The sequence below is a fragment of the Mastigoproctus giganteus genome, chromosome 6 (assembly GCF_048544385.1).
Source record: "Mastigoproctus giganteus isolate SK-2022 chromosome 6, ASM4854438v1, whole genome shotgun sequence".
NCBI classification, from domain to species: Eukaryota; Metazoa; Arthropoda; class Arachnida; order Uropygi; family Thelyphonidae; genus Mastigoproctus; species Mastigoproctus giganteus.
The window spans coordinates 223,093,275-223,119,333 of record NC_143580.1 but is presented as its reverse complement, the minus strand read 5'-3'; the positions used below and the strand labels follow the sequence as shown (position 1 = coordinate 223,119,333).

Here is a 26,059-nt window from a genome sequence, read left to right as displayed (position 1 = left end):
AGAAAAAGAAAAAAGATATATATAAAAATTGTTATAAAATACAAAATTTCAGAATGTTCGACATGCAATATTCAGCTGAAGTATTTTGGATTCCAAATGATGTAGCTATGCTATTTAAAACCTGCTAAGAAATAAAGTATACAGACAACAAATATACTAATTATTAAAATCCAGTATAAAGAATATTTATAATACATTGTATAGACTATTTCTTGCTAAAAATAACTCCCAAGAAGTGATAAATTTTTGGTAAATTTATTTATTTATTTTTTATTTATGTAAACCCAAAACACGAGAGGGATCAGAAACTATAGCACTTAGTACCGTGCTTGGGTTGGAGGTTGAGAACACGAAAAAAGATATTTGTTGACTTGGACTTGAACTTCTGTAGACTGTAATTTTCAGGAAATACGTATGAAGGAAATATGGAAGACTGTAATTTTCAGGAAATACGTATGAAGGAAGGTTGTTCCAGAAAACGGCAGTTGAATGAATAAATGAGGAAGATGAAAAGTTGGTTCTGTGGGTTTGAAGTTGGACAGTAAATGGATGTTGGCTGGTGGCGGCACATGTTTGGACTGTTTTGAAAGAGAGAGCAGGAATTATACAAGCCAATTCAGAAGAACAGTGCCCATGGAAGTATCTGTAGAAGAGGCATGCAGCAGAAACACTACGTCTATGAGAAAGCGAATGGAGAGACTCTGTTAGAGATGAATCATTAATTAACCTAACTGCCCTCTTCTGAATGGAATCAAGAAGCCTGAGAGAGGTTTTGGGGGCACCACCCCAGATGTGGGAACAATATTCCATGGCAAGGCGGATTTGCGATTTATACAGAGTGAGCAGCTGTTTGGAAGAAAAGAAACACTGAGAGTGAAAGAGAAAACCAAGTTTTTTAGATGCAGAGGAAGCAATATTTGTAATGTGCTTGCGCCAGGAGAGATTAGAAGTCAGGGTAATCGCCAAAAGCGATATATTATTTTGCCTAGAAATCGGAGTGTCACTAAAGATAAGCATAGGAGCAGATTGATTTGATTTGGTAGTTGTTGGCACGTCGGCTTCTGTGGCCATATTGCACCTCCCAAGGTTTTTGCAGTACTTTGATCCAAGCCCGAGGCGGGAATCGAACCTGCGACCTTTGGGTTGCCGGACAGGTACTTTACCCACTCGGCTAGCCCGGTCGGTGCATAGGAGCCGAAGAATCCTTTTTGCGAGATATACGACAAGACTGAGTTTTAGAAGGATTGAAATCAACTAAGTTGTCTTTGCCCCACTGGAGAATTACCTGAAGATCAGCATGTAAGGAATTGGTAGCAGATTTTCGCAAAGTTGAAACTGATTGAGCAGGGGCAAGGTTTCTCAAATTGGAAAGTGGAATGCAATGTGCTATCATCGGCAAAACTATGGATAGGTTTTCCAGTAAATGGAAGAAGGTCATTAATATACAAGAGGCAAAGAGTGGGGGGAAAAAACTGAACCTTGGGGGACATCGGCATTAGTGGAGAAGTTAGAAGACAGAGAGCCATCTACCATTATCCTCAGTGAGCGATCAGAGAGAAACCTGGATAACCAATTATTAAAAACAATTGGCAAACCATAAGATGGAAGCTTGTTTAGAAGACTTTTATGCCAAACATGATTGAAAGCCTTTGAGATGTCAAGAGCAACTACTTATGTTTCACTGAACCTTTCCATTGAATTAGTCCATAAATGGGTAACATAAGCCAGAATATCACCAGTGGATTGACACTGACGGAATCCATACTGGCGATAGTTGATCAGACGGAAGGTTTCTAGGTAGTTTAAGAGTTGGCGGTTAATTGATTTCTCCATTACTTTAGAAAGAATAGAAGTAATTGCAATGGGACAATAATTGGATGGGAGGGATTTGTCACCCTTTTTAGGAATTGGCTGGATATGAGCAAATTTCCAAACAATAGGAAAAACACCTTCTGAATAAGAGAGTGAAAAAAGGCAGCAAAGAATAGGAGTACGTTCAGGAGCACAGGTTTTGAGAACAAGTGGAGAAATACCATCAGGACCTGGAGCTTTCTTAGCAACAAGATTCGTCAAAATCCTTCTGATATCCTTTTGACGGAAGACCACAGGAAGCATTGAATGGAGCATGTTGGGAATGGTGGGAGGTGTTTTACCAAGATCACTAATACACGAGTTGGAAGAAAAATGGGATGCTAGCAGGTCAGCTTTATCCTTGGCTGAAGTGACAACAGAACCATCTGGTTTGGGCAGAGGTGGGAGCACAGATGGGCAAAAGTTGCGGCCAATAGCTTTGGCAAGAGACCAGAATGTTCGGCTACCATTAGGGCAAGAAGCAAGTTTTCTACTCTTAGCCTGTTCAAACTCTAGTTTGGACTGATTAATAACTGCTTTACAATTGTTGCAAGCTTTGGTGTAGGCAGAAAATGAAACTGAAGAATTAGAAACAAGCCAGTTACGATGTGGATTACTGTTTCAAAACTTCTGATGTCAACGTTTGCTCAGATCGTGTCAGTGAAATTATTCTTGCAGGAATGGAATCCTTTATCCCACACTCCACTTTAAAATCTCATCCTTTATCTAAACCTTGGTTTTCCAATAAATGTGCTAAGACTGTTCAAGAGAAGAATGTTGCTCAAGAATGTTGTTCAAGAGAAGCATTAGGTGGTAGATGACTCATTAAGTGCAATAAAACCACTTTGCTTATTGGAGGCTTGAAGTGGTGGAAACCATGTTTAGTCTCTAGAGCTAAGTTCCAGTCAACCCTTCCCTATCTCTTCCATCATGCAGTATGATTGATGACTTTTGAGGTTATGATGAACATAGTGGCGAGATCCAATATTCCTTACATTTCAAGGATACAGCTCTAAAACGGTGTTCACAGGCTGGCGGCTAGTACACCACATCTGCTTGCACCTTCACGATGGTGGGACTATTAGTAATCCTGGGTATAACCTCCATGCACAAGTACATGGTGGATGACCACCCAGGTGTGGACCAATGTAAGCAGGGGTCAAGGTGTGGTGCCCACACCACATGGAGGAATGCTGCCCATCTATGTTACCAGGCAGTATTAGATGACTCTCATCAACCGGTGCAATACCACCACTTTGCTTATTGGAGGCTTGAAGTGGTGGAACCCATGTTTAGTCTCTAGAGCTAAGTTCCGGTCAACCCTTCCCTATCTCTGCCATCATGCAGTATGATTGATGACTTTTGAGGTTATGATGAACATCATGGCGAGATTCAATATTCCTCGCATTTCGAGGGTAAGGCTCTAAAACGGTGTTCGCAGACCGGCCGCTAGTTAGTACACCGGACCAAACCTATTGGTAACTCTCTACGAGGCTTCAGGATCAGCTAGTGTTTAATCTTGCTACCTCTACTCTGCCAGATAGTGACTGGAGGGAGTCCGAGTAGTGTGTATGCGGGGAGCATTGTCAAGGGCACGTTATGTCAAGGATCTGGGTAATTCTTACCATGTGTACGCCATATCCAAAAATTTCATTACTTCATACAGCATGTCCCACCCACTTTTTCTTACTATTGAATACACTATGAATTGTCAAACTAATAGAGCAAGCTTATCTGCAAAAAGATCTAAACCTCCCAAGCACTTCCTAATTGATTTCACAAATTTACATGGTCTCAATTCTAATCTCAACGATGTCCATTTCCACTGGCAGTCTGCCAAACCCCATGTACTTTTTCGGACAGAATCTCAGTTATCGGTTGATTCAACTACTGCTCATCTCAGATGCCCAAATTATTCGCTGTATGATTCCTTTTGCCTCAAAGGTGGTGCTTGTGCATACGTCCATTCTGATATTCCCTGTCAGAGACTTGGCAATTTGGAGTCTCCTCTCTTTGATCTTCTCTGGCTTAAAATCTCTCTACCTCATTGTGTCAAATTCATCTGTTGTCTCTACCATTCTCCCAACTCCACTAATCACTTGGAGCTCTTTGACCTCCTCTCTTTGCAACTTGACTTTCTCCAGTCCAACTTTCCTAACAGTGAGGTAATTTTCCTTGGTGATTTTAATGTTTACAACTCCAGCTGGCTTCTGTTTTCTAGTCACACCGACCCAGCTGGTCGAGATGCTGAGGCTTTTGCAATTACTAATGACCTTGCACAAATTGTTCATTTACCCATAAGAATACCAGACAATCCTAATCGTACAGCGAACACGCTTGATCTTTTTCTCACAAACAACCCTTCTAAGAACACGGTCGAAGTGAGAGGTTTTTAGGCACTTCAGATCACAACTTGGTGACTGTGTCTTCCCCAATGGAGCTTTATCTCATGGCTATTCCCAACCTCGTGTTGTTTGGCATTACAAGAAAGCAAAATGGGATGACCTGTGAGATTTCTTTTCCTTGGTCGGATTACTGTTTCAAAACTTCTGATGTCAACGTTTGCTCAGATCGTGTCAGTGAAATTATTCTTGCAGGAATGGAATCCTTTATCCCAAACTCCACTTTAAAATCTCGTCCTTTATCAAAACCTTGGTTTTCCAATATATATGCTAAGCCTGTTCAAGAGAAGAATGTTGCATATCTTAATCGCTTGTTTCCAATTCTTGTTTCATTTTCTGCCTACATCAAAGCTCGCAACAATTGTAAAGCAGTTATTAATCAGTCCAAACTAGAATTTGAATAGGCTAAGAGTAGAAAACTTGCTTTTTGCCCATCTCTGCTTCCACCTCTGTCCACACCAGATATTTCTGTTGTCACTTAAACCAAGGATAAAGCTGACCTGCTAGCATTCCATTTTTCTTCCAACTCATGTATTAATGATCTTGGTAAAACACTTCCCACCATTCCCAACATGCTCCATTCAATGCCTCCTGTAGTCTTCTGTCAGATTGGAGAGAGTCAAATCACCTTACAAATATTGCTTCCTCTGCATCTAAAAAACTTGGTTTTCTCTTTCGCTCTCAGTGTTTCTTTTCTTCCAAACAGCTGCTCACTCTGTGTAAATCGCAAATCCGCCTTGCCATGGAATATTGTTCCCACATCTGGGGTGGTGCCCCCAAAACCTCTCTCAGGCTTCTTGATTCCATTCAGAAGAGGGCAGTTAGGTTAATTAATGATTCATCTCTAACAGAGTCTCGCCATTCGCTTTCTCATAGACGTAGTGTTTCTGCTGCATGCCTCTTCTACAGATACTTCCATGGGCACTGTTCTTCTGAATTGGCTTGTATAATTCCTGCTCTCTCTTTCAAAACAGTCCGAACATGTGCCGCCACCAGCCAACATCCATTTACTGTCCAACTTCAAACCCACAGAACCAACTTTTCATCTTCCTCGTTTATACATTCAACTGCCGTTTTCTGGAACAACCTTCCTTCATACGTATTTCCTGAAAATTACAATCTACAGAAGTTCAAGTCCAACGTCAACAAATATCTTCTTTCGTCTTCTGAACCTCCAACCCAAGCACAGTACTAAGTACTATAGGTTCTAATATCTCTCGTGTTTGAGGTTCACATAAAAAAAAATAAATAAATAATACTGCCTGGTAACATAGAGGGGCGGCATTCCTCCATGTAGTGTGGGCACCACACCTCGACCCCTGCTTACATTGGTTCACACCTGGTTCACCCACCATGTACTTGTACATGGAAGTTATACCAAGGATTATTAACAGTCCCACCATTGTGAAGGTGCAAGCAGAGGATTTGGCTGTTACAGACCGTCCGGACTTTGCTGAAATTGGGTCCACTTGACTTGAGTGTCACCCGAATATCAGTTCCATCAGTGTTTTAGACTCCCAGGTAGCAAGTTCAGCTTGTCTGGCATATCTGAGAGTATGTCTGTGACAACCTCAAGTACCTAATTTGATTTACAGCACATGAGCAGATCCAACTTTTTCTTTGGGGAACATAACAATGATATATGTTTCTTGCTAATAATAACTGACGAGAACTGATAAAGTTCTGGTAAATTCATTTACAGCACGGGCAGATCTAACCTTTTCTTTGGGAAAGGGGGGGATAACATAACAATGATGTATGTGACTGACGGTTTAAAATATTGTCCTAGAATTTAGCTTGAATTTTTAACCAGCTGTTATATAATTACATATAATATGAATAGTTACTGTATAATAATTTAACATCGAACAACAGCTTTTTCTAATTTATTCATAGTATTAAACCTGATTACCCCTCCTAGGTTCATCACTGTTACTTTTTTTTTTTTTTTTTTTTTGGTAGTTGTTGGCGCATAGGCTTCTGTGGCCATAATGCACCTCCCAAGGTTTTTGCAGTACTTTGATCCAAGCCCAAGGCGGGAATCGAACCCGCAACCTTTGGGTTGCCAGGCAGGCACTTGCCCACCCGGCTAGCCTGGTCGGCCATCACTGTTACAGCACTTCTTGTACAGTGCAGAAGACCTGTGATTATCTGGTGTGATTGAGAAATAAATTTTTCTATAATCAAAACCTTGGATATTATATACATACTGTAATCATATTTATAAAAGTATACTACAGAGTGGGAAGATTCAACATAAAATTTAAAAGAAAACATTTTTTGAAAAAAAGTACAAACAATGAAGTTTTCTTTCCTGTGAATGATACTAAATAAATTTTGAAGTACAATCTTGACAGTGAGAGTGGCACCTGTAAGAACTATTCTTACATATATTAGGAATTTAAAATTTACCATATTTTTGGAAAATATCTAATGTTTAAAACAGACAAGCACTCACCAGATTTGATTGCGCTGTGTACATTCAAAAGGGACCGGATTAGCGTAGCAGCAGCAGGAGGGGTGCTGACTGAACTGTAATAAAATGGGTAGGCCAGTTTTGATGCGGCTTTTGTTTACAGAATGTAGGGCTGTACCGAACTTACAGTAACAGGGGACAAAAGAACGCCCACACCCTAGAATGGTTTTGACTCCATCAGAAAAGGAAGATTCCAGATCAGAGAGCACACCATGTTCGAGCAGTAAATAAAGTACAAACAGGCCAACACGGGAGGCACTCAATAATTTCAAGGGCGGTAACTTGAAAGGAAGCGTGACGGAAGAGGTAAGTGGTAGCGGGCATCCCAGATAAAATTCTAGTGATGATGTAGCGCCCGGATGCTCTCATCACAAAGAAGGCAGTTTGACCTACCAGAATCTGATTAAAAACAAAGGAATAAGAGATGAGCAAATGAAAAAGAAGAGAGTGATGGAGGACTACCACCAAATGATTGGATGAAAAATAAGGGAGAGTTTGAAACAAAAAGGTGATGCAGAGAGAGAAGACGATAGCCAGAGCCCAAAAGTCAGAGTTCTGAAACCTGAAAGGAAAGGATCCGGAGGAGAATCCCGGGGAGAGGCGCGTCAGAGTGGCAGAAGGATATTTTTGGAGTGCGGGAAATGCATATGGAAAGTCCAATCATGATAGTTTTGTGGGTAAAGGTAATAGCGAAAGGCAGAATGACCCGAAGAAAGTCCTGAGTGTGGGAAGATCAACGTGGAGGCAGAAAAGAGCCGTAAGCCTAGCAGATCAGGGAAGAAATCGGAGAAAGACCTGAAAGATCGGAAACTCACCCAGGTGGTAGAAAAAAGATACCAAGTAAGTCAGTTTAGAAAATTTTACTAACGAGAACAGTGTTGTAAAGAAATCCATGGAAGAAAATTGGACAGGACAGTTTGAGAAGTATTGTAAAGTGATGACTACTATATTGTAAGGATAGGAATAAGATATAATAGAAATAGAGAGAGAGAAAAAGAGTGAGTGAATGTTACTCATCTGTGATTAGAGATATTGATAAGAAACTTAAAGAAACATGTTAAAAGTAAGAATTGATTTCATGAATTGTCTAATTGCTATTAACGGAGTGAATTGTATTCACTCATAATTATGGCTAAGGGTTTGCTTACTTCCTCTGTTGCCTCCTTTAATATAACTGGATAGATCCCATCCACCCCAGGTGCCTTTCTTGTGTTTATCTTCAACAGTTTCTCCTCCACTTTACTCTCAGTTATTACAAGATTCTCTAGCTTACTGCTAGAGTTGAATACACCCCTGGCTTTCCCCTCGCTAAATAACTCCTCATGTGTGAATGTCGATGCAAAATATTCATTTAGTTTGTTAGCTACCTGAGCAGGATCATCAACAGTTGACCCATCGAGATCAAGTGGACCAATCTGATTCATCCCCTTCCTTCTAGAGTTTACATAAGTAAAAACTCTTTGCTGTTTTTCTTTGCATCCCTTGCCAAAGATTTCTCGTACTCTGCCTTCGCCTGCCTAACCTCCTTTGTAACTTGGTTACAGATCAACTTGTATCTATCATAGGCTTCTGTGTCATGTGTTAATTTGTATGTATCCCATGCATGTTTCTTCTCTGCCATATGCCTCATCAGTTCATCTGACATCCATTTAGGCCTAAACCTTTAACAATATTTCTTAGTTGGTATGTAAAGCCTAGTAGCTTTCAAGATAAGTTCTTTGAATGCTTCCCATTTTGCATTTGCTGTTGGTAACATCATCAGTTGGTCCCACTGTATAGAATTTAAATACTGTCTCAGTCCATCGTAGTCGCCTTTACGAAAGCAATAACCCTTCCCTTTACCCCTAATGGTAGTTACCTCTTTGAGTAAACCCCACTTCAGCACACTGTGATCACTGCCACCTAGTGGTTCATTTATCTGCAGATTCTTAATGCATGAAGAATCACTGCTGATAATCAAATCAAGAGTATTCCTCCCTCTAGTTGCCTCCCGAACATGCTGATGTAGAAAATAATCATCCAATAAATCCACAAAAGCCTTGCTAGTGTGTGAGTGACCAGCCCCCAAACTCCAGTCAATATCTGGGAAATTAAAATCTCCCATTATAAGACTCTATTTACTGGCCCACTCTATTTCCCTGTACAGTTTCTTATTATACTCATTAGAGTCATTAGGCCTATAGCACACTCCTACTCTCAATTTTGATCTCCCAATGCTTATGTCACACCAAACTGACTCGACACTGCAGTGTCAAGCGATGTCCACTGGCTTCACTTCCTTGAATTTTATGTATTTCTTAACTAATAGCATAACCCCTCCTCCCTTCCTATCCAGTCTATCCTTTCTGTAGACGTTGTACTCCCCAAATTCCAGTTCTGCATTCCTTATATCTGTGTGACACCAAGTCTCTGATATCCCAACAATATCTGCCTTTGATGTTTTGAGCAATACCTCAAATTCATCAAATTTATTTACTAAACTCCTAGCATTGGTGTAAACGCAAGTCACATGCACCTATTTCTATTCTTAGCTACCCTAACACAACCCATGTGTTTACTTGTACCGCAATGACTCCCAACAATCTCTGAAATATCCTGAATCTTGTTTTTCAGGCTTCTGCTCATTACTTTTCTTCTAACTCTTGTATTGGCGATCTTGGTAAACCACTTCCCACCATTCCCAATACACTCCATTCAGTGCTTCTTATAGTCTTCCATCAAAAAGATATCAGAAGGATTTTGAACATTCTTGATGCCAAAAAAACTGCAGCTCCTGATGGTAATTCTCCACTTGTTCTCAAAACTTAGACTTCTGAGCTTACTCCTGTACTCTGTCACCTTTTTACACTTTCTTATTCCACTGGTGTTTTTAATTCTGCTTGTAAATTTGCTCATATCCAGCCAGTTCCTAAAAAGGGTGAAAAATTCTTCCCAACCAATTATCATTCCATTCATTTACTTCTATTCTTTGTAAAGTAATGGAGAAATCAATTAACCACCAATTCTTTAACTATCTAGAAACCCTCCATCTGATCAAAGATTGCCAGTATGGATTCCATCAGTGTCGATCCACTGGTGTTATTCTGGCTTATGGTACCCATCTATGAACAAATTCAATGGTAAAGTGGGATGAAATTCAAGCAGTTGCTCTTGACATTTCCAACACTTTTGATTGTGTTTGGCATAAAGGTCTTCTAAATAAGCTTCCATCTTATGGTTTGCCAACTGTTTTTTGTTATTGGGTATCCAGTTTTCTCTCTGGCCACTCACTGCAAATGACGGTAGACGGCTCTCTTTCTTCTAGCTTCTTAACTAATGCTGGTTTCCTCCAAGGTTCAGTTCTTTCTCCCACTCTTTTCCTCTTGTATATTAATGACCTTCTTCCACTGATTGGAAATCCTATCCATAGTTTTGCTGATGATAGCACATTGCATTCTACCTTCCAGTTTGAGAAACCTTGCCCTGCACAAACAGCTTCAACTTCTTAAATATCCACTACCAATTCTTTAAATGCTGATCTCCAGGTAATTCTCTAGGGATCAAAGATAACTTAGTTGATTTTAGTCCTTCTAAAACTCAGTCCTGTCTTATATCTCACAAAAAGGATTCTTCTGCTCCTATGCTTATCTTCGATAACACTGATTTCTAGGCAAGATCATAACCCCAGATGTAAGCTGGCATTAACCCCAGATGTAAGCCAGGGGCTCACATCTCTTGAGTATGGGCTTGCAAACCCAGAGTCCTGAACTGGATATCATCATTCTTCTCTTTCTTGGTGATTCCTTTCTACTTCTCTCTCTCTCTCTCTCTCTCTCTCTCTCTCTCTCTCTCTCTCTCTCTCTCTCTCTCTCTCTCTCTCTCTCTCAGAGTAACTTGGGAATTTTTTTTTTTTTTTTTTTTTGGCTGGCGCAGCATAAGCCTCAGGCTTCCTTGCACCATATAACTAATAATAATAATAAGCACATTACAAATATTGCTTCCTCTGCATCTAAAAATCTGGGTTTTCTCTTTTGCTCTCGGTGTTACTTTTCTTCCAAACAGCTCTTCACTCTGTTCAAATCAAAAAGTCCACTCTACTATGGAATAATGTTCCCACATCTGGGTTGGTGCCCCCAAAACCTCTCTCAGGCATCTAGATTCCATTCAAGAGAGCAGTTAGGTGAATTAATGACTCATCTCTGAGTCTCTTTGCTCTCTGTCTCATAGACATTATGTTTCTGCTGCATGCCTTTTCTATACAGTGTTTCAAAAGTGATGGTCAATAATTTAAAGGTGAACTGTACAGACTACAATATGCAAAAAAAGCCTAGTAAACACAGGTCCTAAAGTTAGGTGAATTAATAAACGTTTTCAAGATATTGCACATTTCCACCGCTGGATCCACCGCTGGCTTGTTTGTTTAGGCTAGGTTATGCTCATTCTCTCCCTTTCCCCTCTCAATGCTCTGAGAGGTAGCAGGCATACTAGTACTTGTCAAAGGATAGTCAACATGGAAAGAGGTTACAGCAACGAAGAGTATGTGGACATGCATTTCATGTATGGTAAAGCCAATGACAGTGCACTCGAGGCTGCATGTTTGTACCAAGAAGCATTTCCCCACTGAATGCAGCCAAACAGGTGCACATTTATCAGGGTACATCAACGCCTTAGAGAACATGGGCGCTTCGCACATGGAGTATGAGCAGGTAGGCCCAGAAGCATAACACCTGATGTTGAGAAAAGGGTATTAGAAAGAATAGAACAAAATCCAGGAATTTCGACAAGGAGAGTTGTTCTGCAGGAGCATGTACTATGTCATAACAGTGTGTAGTGAATTTTACATTGCCAATTACTGTATCTTTACCATATCCAGCATGTACAAGGTCTCAGCAATACAGACTACCCTCCCAAAGTGAACTTCTGCCATTGGATGCAACAACAGTGTGACCTGAACCCCCAATTTTTAAACAACATTTTGTTCACTGAAGAAGCTGGGTTTACTCGTGATGGTATTTTTAATTTTCATAACTGTCACGTTTGGTCCGACAAAAATCCTAATGCAATTCACGAGTCACAACATCAGGAACGTTTCTCGTTGAATGTCTAGGCAGGACTACTACGAAACCATCTAATTGGACTACACTTTCTGCCAAACAGGCTAATAGGAGAGCTGTATCTTCAGTTCCTGCAGAATGTTCTTCCAGACCTCCTTGATGATGATAATGTTCCACTTCAGCAATGCCAGAACATGTGGTTTATGCATGATGGTGCACTAGCACATTTGCTCAAGTTGTGACTCAGTACCTAACTAGAAGATATGGTCAACAGTGTATAGGTAGAGGTGGGCCTGTAATGTGGCCTCCCAGATCACCAGACTTAAATCCTATGGATTTTTGTATCTGGGGTCATGTAAAAATCTTGGTGTACATTTCTGACATTAATACAGTGGAGGAATTGCAGAGTCAGGTTGAAGGAGCCTTTCAGCAAATCAGAAATAACCCAAGAATGCCTGAGAGGATTCACAAAGCTGCATATGGATGAAAGGAGAGCATTTTGAACACCTTTTGTTCAAACATGCTGAGAAGTGGCAACTGAAGTTTAACATTAACAAATGCAAAGTACTGCATATGAGTAGAAGTAACCTCAGAGGAACGTACCAACTGTGTGGTACTACACTTAATGTGGTAGAAAATGAAAAAGACCTCCTGGGAGTAATTGTGCAGTCAGATATGAAAATTTCTGAACAATGCAGACAAGCTGCAAGAGCAGGTCATGAGATTTTGTCAATGATATACAGGAATTTTGCTAGCAGAGAAAAAAAGAGGTACTTCTCTCTCTTATAAAGCAATGGTCAGGCCATGCCTTGAGTACTGCGTACAGGTCTGGAGGCCTCATTTTAGGAAGGATGTAGATTTGCATGAGCATGTACAGAGAAGGGCAACAAGATTGGTGAGGGGAATGAAGGGATCCTCTTACTAAGAGAGGCTTAAGTTCTGCAAATTGCAGCGGCTGGAGACTAGGCACCTGCGAGGTGATCTGATTGAGGCATATATATGGCCTCGAATGGGTTGAGCATGCTGAATTCTGATGGGATTCTTCCACTTGTTCAGATTACGAACCTAAGGGGGTATAAATTTAAATTGAGGAAAGACAGTTGTGAAATTTGCCTTTAGCCAGCGGGTGGTTAATTGCTGGAACAAACTTCCATCTATTATTGTGGAAGTTGATAGGTTAAATAAATTTAAGGAGGAACTGGACAAACATTTAGAGGGAATGATCGTGTAATTTTTTTTTTTTTTTTTTTTTGGCTGATGCTGCATAAGCTCATACACTTGCTTTCTTGCATCACATGCCACTATTACTATTGTTATTACTACATCTGTAAAATCCTGTGGTGTTGAAAACAAAAATTAAAAATGTATTATCTTATGTGTAATAAAACCAACCTTAGCAAAGGATTCACAGCTTTTTGCTAAACTAGTCAGTGGCGGATCTTAACAGAAAATGTGCATTATCTCAAAAACTGTTCATTTGCAGCCCGATGTTCACTGATACTTTTTTGCTTATTTTAGTTTGCACTTTTCACCTTTAAATTACTGACCATCATTTTTGAAACACCCTGTATACACTTCCATGGGTACTGTTCTTCTGAATTGGCTTCTATAATTTCTGCTCTCTCTTCCAAACCAGTCCAAACACATATCACAACCAGTCAACATCCTTTTACTGTCTGATTTCAAACTCACAGAACCAACTTTTCTTCTTCCTCATTTATTCATTCAACTTTTGTTTTCTGGAATAACCTTCCTTCATACATATTTCCTAAAATTAAAATCTACAAAAATATACAGTGTAATATCAATAAGTATTTTCTTTCATCTTCTCAACCTTCTACCCATTCACGGTACTAATACTATAGGTTCTATTACCTCTCATGTTTGGGGTTTTCATTAAAAAAAAAAAAAATTAGGCAAATGTGAGGAGATCTGATTGAGGTGCTCAAGGCTTTGAATGGATCAAGTAAGATAAGTGCCCTTGCTCAGACTACACACATAAGAGGGCAGAAATATAAACTAGTGAAGAATGGTTGCAGGATAAATAAATAAAAAATAAAGTGCAGCCATTATCAACCCACTGCAGGATGGAAGCCTCCTCAACAATTCATGTTAAGGGAAATGGACCATAATCTGCCACGCTGGTCCAGTGCGGGTTGGCAGATCGACCGTATTCAGCAGTCAGGGGCTTGAACCCCGGTCTACTCAAAGAGCGTGTGCTACTGCACTCCCGCTCCTGCCCATGAGGAAATCTGTTTTTAGCTGGTGAGTAGTTGATTGTCAGAACAAACTTCCATCTGATGCCGTGGAAGTGGATAGTTTGAATAAACTTAAGGAAGAACTAGACAAATTATTACAGGAGTTAGGCAGATCATGTGAGAAGTGTTTTTTTCCCCCCAGCCAATTCTGTATAAACTTGCTTTCTTGCATTATTTGCCACTACTAATACTGAAATACCAAATATTAATCAGTCATATGTTTCTTTAATTTAGTAATAAAATATTTTGATAATCTGACTTTATTGAAAGTAGTATACATTAGGAATTTGAGTTTAGTATTCTTTTAAAAAAAATCCATATGCAAGATATTACTTTAAACCTTACTCAGCAGCATGTCAACTTATTATCTTAATTTTGCCTATAAGTGCATACTACAAGCATGTGCACGTGTGCGCATACGCACACACAGTATAAAAGTATATATCATATGATAAAATAAAAAATTAGCAAAATATCAAATATATTCTCCTTTTTCTTTATATCCAATCGCAATGATTAATGTCTTTGCTTAGGAATAACTACACTTGATCCCTGCCAGTAACATATATTTATATATAACAAAGAAACAAATACACAAACAAAGAGTAAATGCATTTTGAAGTATTAAACCACTGAGAATATAATAAAGAAAAAATGTTTACAAAGAGCAAATGCATTTCAGTATTATCACCTTTTTTTTTTATTATTTAACAGTTTATGATAATATGAGCAAAAATGCTCTATTTGGAGATTTGGCTCTCTTTTTTTATTTTCTTTTGCATAATACATTTATTAATCTTATACCATATTGGTTCTGCAGAACAGTAAACATTAGTAACACAGCTTGAAAGTATCCATTTAAATATATATTTAAATTTTATATACATTAAAATTATATATATTAAATATATATTAAAATTTAAAATTTTACTTGAAATGAGAAAATGTTTACAAAGAGCAAATGTATTTCAGTATTATCACCTTTTTTTTTTTTTTTTTGATTATTTAACAGTTTAACTTATGATAATATAAGCAAAAATACTCTTTTTGGAGATTTGATTTTTTTCCTTTTGCATAATACATTTATTAATCTTACAACATATAGGTGGTATGATAGCATCCATTTAAATATATATTGCATTTGATATATAAAAACTCCTACTAGTAAATACAAGTATAAATAAAAATATTTTAAATAATTACTTTTAAAAATGTATATGTCATTAATAATGATAAATTATGAGAATGTAATTCCAAAATATATTTAGAAGAAACAGTCAAAACACTGAAGGCACTTAACAGAGAGAGAGAGAGTGATATATATCAATGTAACAAGCCTTTATTTTAAATGTATTTTATTAATTTAAAAAAATCATTAAATTATTATTTCATTAAAGTTTATTTTTTACCAAAAGAAAGACTCACACGTTCTGCCCTATTCAAAATTCTCACTGGTGTCATCAAAACCCTGCAATTGAAATGATCCTTTGTGGCAGTAATATAATGCAAAATTTTCTTTAAGAATATAAATAGGCCATTAAGAAACACTGTTATTGTTATGTTATTTGGTTTTTTTTAGGAGCATTAGCAACTAAGGCCATATTGCTCCATGGATATGTGGTGGTCATTCCCTAACCTTTCCACATCCTCCATATTTGGTGGTCATGGGCTTGAACCCGGTCTAATCAAGAAGCATGTGCTATGCACTGCTGCTCCTGCCCACCTGGCTACGGATATGCCGAGAAACACTGATTAAAAATTCTATTACTCAAATTCAATATCTACAAGGTGAACCAAAAGTGGAATACCACTCTACAAAACAAGATAACTGCTATGAAGAAATAACAAATTCTCTACCAATTAAGTCACTGATAAATGAATAAATATATATATATTTATTTATTTAATATAATCAATATTTTTTAAATTTTAATTAATTAATTATATTTCTTACATTTAATCTTTTTAAAGAACAATAAGAAAGTTAATTAATAAAAATATATCAGTAAGGCTGTGGTCAAAGCACTTATTGGACATTCAGCTTTAAAAATAATAAATATACAAATAAAGTAAGCCTAGCCGTACATATGTTTTTGTAAAACCTATTTCAGAAGTAGTAATAAGAGCTTGGAGTTTTAGTTTTTGCCCACTGTGGTACTTTTTTACCTAGGGCAGGTGAAAATAATGATATGAACGTTATTTTTGTTAGTGCAGGTTTAAAAACAATAATTGAAATTATACCCAGTAGCATATAAGAAGGTCCCACAGATGTTGCATTGCATCTAAAGGAGAGGGTCTCCAAACAGAAAATTTGGGGATCATTTTAAAACGTTCATGTAATTGTATTGAAATACAGTCCATTCCGGTTATTCGGGACACATCGGAACTAGTGCATTTTGGCCCGATTAAGCGGCTGCCCAAATTATCCGAAGTTTCACGTAAATAGTAAAAAATATAATGTACCCCCCTTTACAATTAGTTCACTGTACAATCAAATCACGTTACGACGAATTCACCATAGTAAAGTACCGTTCACTATACGATGTGTAATAAGCGCCGGTCATTGTGATCACGTTTGTGAACTGAATTTTAATTCTATTAAACAGCGATTCTAATTAGAGAAAATATGAGGAATATTATCCACAGGCTGTAAAAGTAAAGATATATTAAACACAAATTTATCCCTTATAACCTTACAAATTAAAAAATTAAATGATACGTGAAAATCGGAAGAATATTAGTATTAGTATTAGTAACGGCCGCATGGTGCAAGAAAGCCTATGGCTTATGCTGCACCAGCCAAAAAAAAAAAAAAAAATCCGAACAAAACAATGATAAAAATAAAAAAATAAATAAATAAATAATAATAATTAATAAATAAAAATAAAATAAAATAAAATAAAATACAAATAAAAAGGAAATTAAACCTATCATCCTATGCGCTTCCCTTACCCGAAAGTACTATCCAGATGACCTTTGAATTTCCCCAAACTGTGGGCCTCTACCACCCATGAAGGCAACTTATTCCTGTAATTTATAACTCGCTGGCTAAAATAAAACTTCCTGTAGTCCAATCTAAACATTTCCCCCCGTAACTTGAATTTATGTCCCCTAGTTCTAGCATCATTTATAACCTTGAAAATTTTGTCCTCATTCATTTTACTGATGCCTCTCAGAGCCTTAAACACCTCAATCAAATCTCCTCTAAGGTGTCTAGTTTCCAAACTCTGCAACCCACATATTCGAAGTCTTTCTTCATAAGGACGCCCTTTTGCCGATCTCACCAGGCGAGTTACCCTTCTTTGCACCCTTTCAAGAAGCTTGATGTCTTTCTTTAGGTGCGGTCTCCATACTTGAACACAGTATTCCGGGTGTGGTCTAACATAAGCCTTATATAATGGGATTATCACGTCCCTATCTCTACTTGCAAAAGTTCGATAGATCATCGATAGGACACCATGGGCCTTCCTTGCAACCTGTTTACAATGCTCAGAGAATTTAATGTTGGTTTAGTTGAACTCCACCAAGTGAATAAGTTTTTTTGGGATTACTGTTTCCCAGGTGTAATACCTTACACTTTGTTGGATTAAAGCACAGCTGCCATTTTTCTGACCATTCTTGAAGTCTATCTAGGTCTCTCTGAAGAAGCTCAGCTTGACAGTGATCATTAACTACTCTACCAATTTTAACATCATCTGCAAATTTAGACATCACGCCCTCTATCCCTTCATCAATGTCGTTTATGAAAATTAAAAACAACAGTGGTCCTAATACTGATCCTTGGGGAACCCCACTTCTTATATTAACCCAATCTGAGGATTACCTCTGCCTCCTGCCCTGAAGCCATCCTTCTATCCATCTAAGGATTTTCCCAGTGATTCCAACCTGTTCCAGCTTATAAAGCAACCGCTCATGTGGGACTGAGTCAAAAGCTTTGCTGCTGAAATCTAAATAAACAATGTCGAAATTATTCCCTAAATCCAGCTCGTGAGTGGCCCTTTCGAAATAGCGAACCAGATTTGTTAAACATGATTTTCCCTTTACAAAACCATGCTGAGTATCCTTGAGAATTTCAATTCGATCCAAATGATCCTGAATTCCACCCTTGATTACTGCCTCCATGATTTTCCCTACTACTGAAGTCAGACTGACAGGTCGATAATTTCCAAGTCGATAATTTCCAACTTCACTTTTAGAGCCACCCTTATGTATGGGAGATATATTTGCACTTTTCCAATCCAAGGGAATCTCCCCAGAGTCTAGTGATGCTCGCATAATTAGCCTCAATGGTTCAATGCACTCGCTTGCCGCCTCTCTCTCTTAAGATTATAGGGTATATTCCATCAACTCCAGGAGCCTTACTGGTCTGTAGGCTGGAAAGTTTTTTCATTAAATAATCTTGCGAAATTTCAATATCATTAATTACATATTTTTTAACTTCGCTCCCACAATTTCCCATTGCCACAAAAGGCTTTTCATTTGTAAATATCGATGCAAAATAACTGTTGAGTTCATCTGCAACGGCAGCTGGTGTATTTATTACTATCCCCTTTCCCTTACGTAAAGGTCTGATCTGGTTTGTCCTGCTCTTCTTGGCATTTATATATGTGAAGAATTCTTTATCCCCCCCTCTTTGCTCTGTTTGCTAGTGATTTCGCATAAACTGCCTTTGCCTGTCGAACCTTTTCTGTGGCTCTATTACACATCACCTTGTAGCTGTTATAGGCTTCAGTACTTTTTATTGCTCTGTAACCTTTCCATGCCACCTTTTTCTGCTCAAGTAATGTGGCAACTTCACTATTCATCCAACTTGGAACCCTTCTCATGGAGTATTTTTTTAATGGTATATACGCATTCAAGGCATCTGTGATTAATGTTTTAAAAGCGTACCACAGTTCAACTGTATTCATTCTCAGCGCGATATCTATCCAGTTAATAGAGGCCATGTAGTACATTAAGGCATCGTAATTTCCTTTTCTGAAATTAAAACCCATTCCTTTGCCTTTTACTTCTATTTTTTCCAAATAAACGGCTGCCCCGATTAACCGGTGGCCCAAATAACCAGAATCCACTGTATAAAATATAGTAGGTTCTGCTTAAACATCAAAATATGCATTTTTCTTTTATGAGAAAAGTCTCCCTCCTGATTAGTTTGACACTACCTCACTGACCATACCTCCACATCAAGTGCTTTATATCCCTAGTTACAAAATTCTGTTTCCATTATAAAAAAATAAAAATTTATGGTACTAGAATGTACTTTTTTATACAGTAAACTCTAGCACCATAAAAGAGTTGCCTACATGGTATAACAATTCAATGATATAAGGACCAACTACAAAAACTACTCTCCTATGACAAGGATCATGACCAATTAAATACCAATTAACTCAAATTAGATATATATATTATGAGCTAAATGACTGTGAATGAATCACTCAAATATTTTCAGCCACATAAATATAAATACTCGCAATTTTTTTTTTCTTTTTCAAATTCATGGACTGGTTATTTGGTGTTGACTTTGCTAAGTTCTTATGCAGTCAGGAGTGATTTATCTATTTATATGCAAGTGAATATCAATCAGTGCCATTAGGTGTAGAGAATATGGCAAAATTGTTATTATGATATTTTAGTAAAATAGTAAACATAAATATATTATATTCTATCATAATTTTGGTTGGTTATTAGGAGTTTCATGACACATCAGCATCTAAGGCTACTGTGTGCCAAAAATATCATAATGTGTAATGAATCTTCTGTTGGATGTATTATCATCAGAATAATTCAAATCTCTTATCACCAGTGAGTGTCATTAATTATATTACAGTATAAATCAGTCCCCTCTTAGCTATTAGACTTTCATTATCATTTTTCTCAAAGTTTTACTATTTTCTGTTAGATTTTTATAGGCTTACAATACCGAGATTCCGTGATCCCGGTTATTTTTTTTCTGGTATTCAAATCCCGGTATTGATACAAAAATGCCGGTTTTTCAGTTCTAATTTAAAAAATAATTATCCATGATTTATTCACATAAAGGTTATAAAATCGACAAAATAAATCATTAATACTGCTGAATTTGCAAACGAGGGATTATTATACACAGTAAAAATGCAATGGAAACCTGAAAACGTCATGAAACTTTATGACAAAATCTTCCAAATATATCTCTCTTAGTAAGTATAGTGTGTGTGGAAGTAAAGCACTTAATAAATGATGAAAATATCATTATGGAAATATTTCCAATAGCAGCAGTAAGCCTGGTAGTGCAATTAAGGAATATGGTGAACAATGGTATGGCAGGTGTGGAAGGGATAAAATTAAAAGCTTCTGAACAATAGTTTGATCCCTCTATTATACCTCTACTTGATGATGTGACATTTAGTGCATTTTGGGAAAGGATGTCGGTATGGAGCAGTTAAAAGGTATTGTGAACAGGTGATCTAGAGGTAAAAGATGAAGGCATTTTGTTGTGTGGGAAAAATATTCTGTTTTTCCCACCAAAGGAAGAAGATTGAGTTTAAAGAATAACACCGTGATTGGGTTAGATTTAAATTAGATAGTGGGGGATATGTAAATGCATGCAAACCCCCCTCTGGGGTTTGCACATAAGCTTGTGTATAAAAAAGTAGTACAAGGGACAATTGTAACTTATAATCAATTCAATAAATAAATAAATGAGAAGGAAATAAATAAGGTGCTCCCACCATTAGCATTAGCATTAGCATTAGCAGAGGCATATGATGCAAGAAAGCAAGCTTATTCAGCATCAGCCAAAAAAAAAAAAAAAAAAAAACCCACTCCCATTTCACCCCTCCGTTCGTTCGAAATACCTGTCCAGTTGAGCTTTAAATTTGTTTAGGCTATCAACTTCAACAACAAGTGATGGAAGTCGGTTCCACCAACCAACCACCCGCTGGCCAAAGGCAAATTTCCGCACATCTATCCGACATCCGTCCTTCCTCAGTTACAACTACAAACCACCAAAAGGGTGGTTTGTAGTTGTTGTTGTTCGGAGGGGTTTCAGACTTCCAGTGGTAGTTCTGGGTTCAGTTCTGGGAGTGTCCATCTATATAGTGAAGGATTCCGCCGGGCATGTTCCTGTGCTAGAAGTTAATCCGAAAGTTGAATAACAAGTCAGTCAGATAGTGCCCTGGCTTCTATTACTGCTGTGGTAAATTCCTTCAGTATTAACAGAGAACTGTTAATACTGAAGGAATTTACCACAGCATTGTGTTCTTGCAATCCCGAAATAAGACAGTACTGGAAGAGCTATACAGCAGAGATGCAGAGTTCAACTAAGAAGAGAGAGAGACATTACCGCACTCCATGGAAGGAACCCGCACAAAGGAATCCCACCGTGAAAGAGAAGAAAGGTAAGTCCTCTGAACTGTGTTGTTTTGGAAATGGTACTTAGATAAAGTGGGAGATTATTTTAGAGTAAGGCTGAAGTTGTAGAAACACGAGAAATAAGGAAATTAGCATTAGCATTAGTAGAGGCATATGATGCAAGAAAGCAAGCTTATGCAGCAGCAACCAAAAAAAAAAAAAAATAATAAACACTGCTCCCATTTCACCCCTCCATTCATTAAAAATACCTGTCCAGCTCAGCCTTAAATTTATTTAGGCTATCAACTTTCCGCACATCTGTCCTACATCTGTCTTTCCTCAATTTGAATTTATGCCCTCTCAGGTGATTATTCTGAGCAAGAGGAAGAATCCCATCAGCATTGAGCATGCTCAAACCATTCAAAGCTTTATACACCTCAATCAGATGAGTTTGTTTATTGGTTGAAGTTGTAAAGAAAATTGATATTGTTAAATTAAGAGATTACATGGAATTGTTAGCATTAAGTTAGTGACTTATGGATTGCTGTTGTGAAGAGAATTCATATTGGTGATTAAGAGAAATATGAGGAAGTGATTAAGATTGAATTAGTTTAGTGTTTGAAGCTGTAGAGAGAGTTGAGATTGTTAATTGAGAGAAATTTTATGGAAATGATAGCATGTATTAACAGATTAAATGAGAAAAATGAATAGATTAGATGTAAATGAACACCAGTTATGTATATTGTAAGTAGATTTGTATGATAAATGACTTGTTTTATATTTATACCATTGCTCTTGAGAAACTGACACCTCACATATAATATATATATATACACACGTGTGGGGGGGGGGGGGATATCCCTCAGCTCCTGGAAATTTTCATTTTTTAACGCAGTCAGGTAGCTTGTGCGGAGCTGCTGACGAAAATCATAACAATGGCTACTGATGGCGATACTAAGGTACAGGGAAATAAAAATTAATAAATATGTAAATAATCGCCCCACAACTTAGATTTGGTTTCCTTCCCAAGCTTAACCATCAGTCCCTTTCTTTCATTAATATGGATAAAAGGTAAAGTGCAGCCATTATCAACCCACTGCATGTGGAAGCCTCCTCAACAATTCATGCTGAGGGAAAATGGACCATAATCTGCCACGCTGGTCCAGTGTGGGACCGTATTCAGGGGGTTGAACCCCAGTCTACTCAAACAGTGTGTGCTACTGCACCCCCACTCGGCTACGGAGGCCATCTATAATACGGATCATAATAATACAGATATAGTGCCATAAAAAGTCAAAAAGGAAATATTTTTTATTTTTGATAAAAAGGAAATAAGATTTTTTGAAGATGAGGGAATAAAGGGGGAGGGGGTTAAACTGCAACTCATCTATGAATATCTCAGTATAAAGCACCAACCAGCACAGAATTCAAAGGGATGTTTTCTGCCCCTAATTAAATATATACCAAAATTAGATCCAGTTTAAACGATAACACTATTGAGTTTCTTAAGAGCTCACTTTATTCAGACAGGTAGTGTGGATGCTTATTTTTTTGTTTTTAAAATAACTATATGTTTAATAATTTTTGCTACAATATTTATTTTTGTAATAAAAATTTGATTTAAAACGTGAATTCAAGTAATTACTTGTTTTTTTCCTTACTTTATTGCACACTTAATTATCATCAAAATTTATTGGGAAAAATGTTTTTTTTTGGTTTCATAAATTAAAAATACCAAAATGCTGGTATTAAGATTTTGACCGGTATTGTGAGCCCTAGATTTTTAGCATAACCAAAGTAAGCTATCGTTCCATTTGCTTGCTTCATGTCATCAACCTACTACCTTCTTGTTTGTTTGTTGTTTGGTTTTTAGGAGCATTAGCAACTAAGGCCATATTGCTCCAAGATATGCGGTGGTCATTTCCTGACCTTTCCGCATCCTCCGTATTTGGTGGTCACGGGCTCGAACCCCCTGTCTAATCAAGAAGCGTGTGCTACGCACTGCTGCTCCTGCCCACCTGGCTACAGAGGCGCCACTACCTTCTTGGTTTGCCTCTTAAGACTGTGGTCCTGGGGTAATATACATGGATGCAAACACAAACATTGTGAGATTGATCCCATATAGTTCCACAAAAAAGTACACAAACCATTGATAACTGCAGTGCTAGGATATTGGCTACCAAAAACAGTTATAAATGAAGCTGTAAACTTCTCTGGCCACCTTAGGAATGTATTAGAATAAAAAAAAAATAAATAAATAATGTTCATTTTCTTTTGAATATCTTTTTAGCTAATCTCCCTTTATTCTGTATATACCTTTTCATACATTTCTTTTTTTTTCTTTCTTATTTTTAAGAATGAGGATTCTAAATTTTTAAATATTTTTTGCAATATTCTTAACTTTATTTTATTTTCTTTCATATGCTAACTAATTTGAATATGTAGTCACTTTTATAAGAGGAATTGTGCAAAGGGCTAAAAGAATGAAAAGAGAGGATAATACTGGAAAAGTTCATGCACCGATGAATTAAACTACTGCTAAGAAATGCTTAATTTTTATTAAAAACAATTCTGTATCTATTTCCAAGGACTCACCTAAGAAAACAGTTAAGAACTCCTTCCTTTCTCTCAGGAATGACACTAGGAGATTTAGTGACAGTGGAATTTGGTGATGCAGCTACATTTTCGTGCTTCTGTTCTTTCACTGACACTTTTACCTCTTCTTCAGATAGATTTTCATCAACTAAAATGAAATAATATAATAAAAGAAAAATAAGAACTAATACAGCATTTCTTAATGCTAACACATAAAATACAATGTAATTCTGTAGTCTGTCAAAGAAATAGAATACTCAATTAAGATTAATGATAAAGTTATAATTAGGATATAGTACTTCTTCATCAATGAAATTTAAGTACAGGCAGTAATTTATTATTTATTACTTTCCAAGGGAAAGACTCAAAACTACTAAATAACAGTAATAGTATTTGTCATATAGTGCAAAGAAGCCACAGGCTTTTGCAGCACTAGCAAAAAAAACAAACAAACAAACAGATAAGAAAATATAAATTATATGCTTCCCTCCTCATATAAGTAAACTTGACCTTTGAATTTACTCAAACTGTCAGCCTCAACTACCTGCAAGGGCAACTTGATCCAGCAATCAATGCCTCACAGGCTAAAAGAAAACTTCCTACAATCTAATCTAAACCTCAACCCCTGTAATTTCAATTTATGGCCCCTAGTTCTGGAATTTTTATAACTGTGAAAATTCCATCTTCGTTCATTCATTTTACTAACTCTTCTCTGGACATTATAAACCTTAATAAGGTCACCTCTGAGGTGCCTGGTTGCCAATCTCTGTGGCCTATATAATCAGTCTTTCTTTGTACAATTGTCCTTCTACCATTCTCACCATTCGAGTTGCCTGTCTTTGGGCCCTTTCAAGAAGCTCAATGTCTTTTTTCAAATGAGGTCTCCATACTTAAACACAGTATTCCAAATGTGATCTTACGATTATGACCTCCTTATCTCTACAGGATAATGTTTGATAAATCATCGATAGGACACCATGGACTTTATTGTCTGCCTACACTATTCAGAAAACTTCATATTTGCCTGTATCGTGAGTCTCGGATCCCTTTCTTCCTCCACTGTTTTTAATTCAAACCCACCAAGTGTGCAATTTATTTTGGGGTTGCTATTCCCCAAGTGTAAGACCTTGCATTTTTCTGCATTAAAACATAGCTGCCACTTCTCTGACCATTCCTGGAGCCTGTTCTAGTCATTCTGAAGGAGTGCTGCTTGGCACTGATCATTAACAATCCTGCCAATCTTTATGTCATCTGAAAATTTTGCATCACACCTTCTATCCCTTCATCAATGTCATTTATGAAAATGAGACACCATTAATGAAACACATTCATTAATGGCTAAGAAAGGAAACAAATTTACTAATTTCTTACTTTTTTTAAAAAAATACATCAAGTTCCATCGCAGAGATTACAATGCTCTATGCAACAGGACCATAAGTAGTGAACAAATAATGGCTCACAAAGGAAACACCTTGAGTTCCACTGCAGATATTATGATACTCTGTGCAGCAGGTTTTAATTTCTTTTAATTTACAATGTAATCTTCAGTCCTGTTATTTTATTTATAATTTAATTCACAATTTTATTGACTATATTGCTACTCTAACTCTTATTCATTAGCATGTTTCTTGTGCAAATTCTCATCTTCAATACACATTCCCCTTGCCTCTTCTTAGAATGAACTATTCACAGGATTGCTATTTTTGTCCCCAAAAATTTGTTCAGAAAGCTGATTCTTGGTGTGCTAAAGTAACTTTTTTTTTTAATTCTACTATTCACCTATTATGTTCAATTATGACTAATCAAGGGTATTTAGTTTGCCAATTTCTATGTTATTATGTGTTATTTAAAGCTGGATATTATTGATTATTGTACATTCATATTAATTTTTATTTTGTATTACAGTGATAAACTATTACCATTACAGTGATAAATACCAGTTCACCTGCATACAGGTAAACTAGTATTTATCACTTTATTGTATGCATTATTCTAAACAAATAGTTAATTTGACTTGGTGCATTAATTTGTTGGCTTTGGTTAATTGGTTTAGTGTTTAGTAGTGTGGCTTAGGACACACTACTAAACACTAAACCAATTAACCAAAGCCAA

General features: G+C 37.2%; 1 protein-coding gene across 2 annotated transcripts in view; it reads right to left on the bottom strand.

Moving 5' to 3' along the window:
- LOC150085020 (cilia- and flagella-associated protein 36-like) overlaps nucleotides 1-24,055 on the bottom strand; it is an 86,396-nt gene extending 62,341 nt beyond the window's left edge. The window contains exon 1 of one of the 2 annotated variants that reach the window (XM_090375721.1): nucleotides 23,948-24,055. The gene's annotated coding sequence lies outside the window, so the exon portion shown is untranslated. The remainder of the gene's footprint in view (nucleotides 1-23,947) is intronic. The other variant, XM_090375722.1, reaches the window with a different exon arrangement.
- Between the last annotated feature and the right edge of the window lie 2,004 nt (nucleotides 24,056-26,059).